The sequence below is a fragment of the Octopus bimaculoides genome, chromosome 7 (genome assembly GCF_001194135.2).
Source record: "Octopus bimaculoides isolate UCB-OBI-ISO-001 chromosome 7, ASM119413v2, whole genome shotgun sequence".
Classification (NCBI taxonomy): Eukaryota; Metazoa; Mollusca; class Cephalopoda; order Octopoda; family Octopodidae; genus Octopus; species Octopus bimaculoides.
In genome coordinates, this window is record NC_068987.1 from 54,259,443 (window position 1) to 54,262,169 (window position 2,727).

Below are 2,727 nucleotides of genomic sequence, written 5' to 3' on the forward strand. Positions count from 1 at the left end.
GGAGGTCACAAAAAAAAACAAAAGATGAAGACTATTGGTGTAGACAACAAACAGATGTATTAGTTTAATGCTCGGGAAGTGAAAAAATCTTTAACGAAAGGATCATGACGAAGTAGCATCAGCACGACCTTTAATTCACATTTATATATAAATAGTCTCAAATAGACCTACATATGTTTCGACCTATTTTGAATACCTAACTGTGAGCAAACTGGTAAACGTGTATGTATGTATGTATGTATGTATGTATGTAAGCAAAGTAGATAGTTTTAAAATCTCTAAAAGAGATACAAGTAGTAACGATACTAACACGTAATGTCTGTTGCCACTTCAGTATGGCTGTTCCATACGGAACTGTGTTACAACATTTTAACCCCAGGAAAACATCCTTTCCAGCTGGTTCACGACACACAACTTATGTCTGATATATTGCGAGTAAGGGAGTGAACCACTCCCTAAAATGTAGTACCACAGTTCCGTATGGAACAGCCACGTTGAAGTGGCAACAAACATTACGTTGTGTGTGTGTGTGTGTGTGTGTGTGTGTGTGTGTGTGTGTGTGTGTGTGTGTGCGTGTGTGCGTGCCCGGTTGTGTGCGTATACATACATATACATATAGGTCATGTGTATTTATTGCATGTAAACATGTAGATATAATATACATGCATGCATACATACATAAACGCGCAGACGCATGCAGACGCATGCACACGCACGAACATACACGCACATATATGTATATATGCATGTGTATATATGAATGATGTATGCACGTGTATATAAATGTTTTTTGTGTGTTTTTGCATGCGTGTGTATTTTTTTATTTTTTATTTGGTACTCTGAAATATACTTACACCCTTGAAATATATATATGCAGATTCTATGTTGAATTAATCGCGGCCCTAACGCTGACAAACGAACCGGAAAGTGTTGCCGTTGCTCTTCCAATGCGCGTCATTGATACCTGCGCTGTACTGACTAAAACTTAAGCTACATCCCGCAATTTTAATTTTACGGCAACACACTATAAATATACTTTGGCATTTTTAATATTTTTAGTTTTCATGTGTCTGGTTTAAAAATAATACTAGACGGCCTGCCTTTACAGAAAAGCTGGAGGAGAAATACTCTACATGCCAACAAATATTATACGTGGGTATTTTAATTTTAACTACAGCATGATGTTAATTTTGTGAGAATTGATAACCTCTTTTGTACACAACATCACCTCATATTTCAAATATCACAACATATTTCAAAGGTTGTGCTTCGTAATGCTACAGCAATCGATAGCAACCCGATATATAATATCACAATATACAAAAGTATATTGAAGCTTTTGTATCTTCAAAATATGGTCAAAAATTTCGATAGTGGCGCAGTTTTGTGTAAGATAATACGTTTGCTTCAAACTTCTACAAGTTACGTTTTAATGCGTGGTTGCCTCAAATTTCAACAAATTATGCGTTCATACGCGGTAAAGTATAGTTAAAACAGTATACAACACCAACAATGTCCGATACATTGGTATACATTAACATCAGTATACAATACTGCAGACTGCACTGGCGAAAATATAAAAATATAAAAAATATAGCTGACCCTCAATTCATTTACACATTTCAACACAAGACATTGGTGAAACATTCTCATCAGGACAACAAATCATTCCCCTGAGACAAACTCAGAGAACCTGAAGTCAAGGGTTCGATACCACTCCGTAGCACCATAAGCATTCATATAAGTTATATGGTGTAATTCCAGTTTCTTCTTGACTTAGGACAAATATAGGTAAAAAATTATTCCTAGACCTCATGCATAAGCCTTTTCTTGATAGCCATAGATATAAAAAATCTTTAATAGATGTTCCATGCAAATTTCCTACAACAGCAGCCGTAATATGAAAAACATCATTTTACGTAAATCAATGAAGACGTTCACTCCAGATTGAAACTGTAGGATTTCACATACATGCTCATTAGACCAAGCATGCATGGTTAGCTCAGTGGAGTTCACCTCCGATCTGCCATTTAAAATATCCGAAAGAAAAAGTATTGGACTATGCGAAAGTGACTTGAAAAACACAAAGCTAGCAAGCCATATCTGGAAGCTGAAGGACAGCTGTATATTACACACCATTAAGTGAAGCATCCAAGGAAGGTCTAGGCCACACATCAACGGGTCAAAAGAGTGTATTCTGTATAGACTAAAAGCACATACCCTTATTAGATTGAAAAACGGGGCTTACCTTCAAAACCCGAGGTCAAAATTCTCTATAAGACGTAAGCATCTCGACAAGTTTCATCCATATACCTCGTTCATCCCTCACACAGTTAGATACACAGGTTAGCACACTTTCGCCCTTCCTCCGTTCGACTACCTCCACTTAGCATTTTTGTTTTAGTTAAAACGCATTAAACACAATAATATTCTTCATTTAATGATTAAAGGGACATAACCTAGATTTCACTAATGGAAGTATCAGTTCCTTTGGAACATTTACTCTTTTACACTTTTACTTGTTTCAGTCATTTGACTGTGGCCATGCTGAAGCACCGCCTTTAGTCGAGCAAATCGACCGCAGGACTTTTGTAAGCCTAGTACTTATTCTATCGTTCTTTTTTGCCGAACCGCTAAGTCACGGGGACGTAAACACACCAACATCGGTTGTCAAGCGACGTTGGTGGGACAAACACAGACACACACACACACACACACACACACACA

At 37.1% G+C, this 2,727-nt stretch overlaps 1 protein-coding gene across 1 annotated transcript in view; it reads right to left on the reverse strand.

Moving 5' to 3' along the window:
- Positions 1-2,727, reverse strand: part of LOC106869506 (uncharacterized) — a 75,798-nt gene that overhangs the window by 63,431 nt on the left and 9,640 nt on the right. The gene's annotated exons all lie outside the window — the stretch shown is intronic.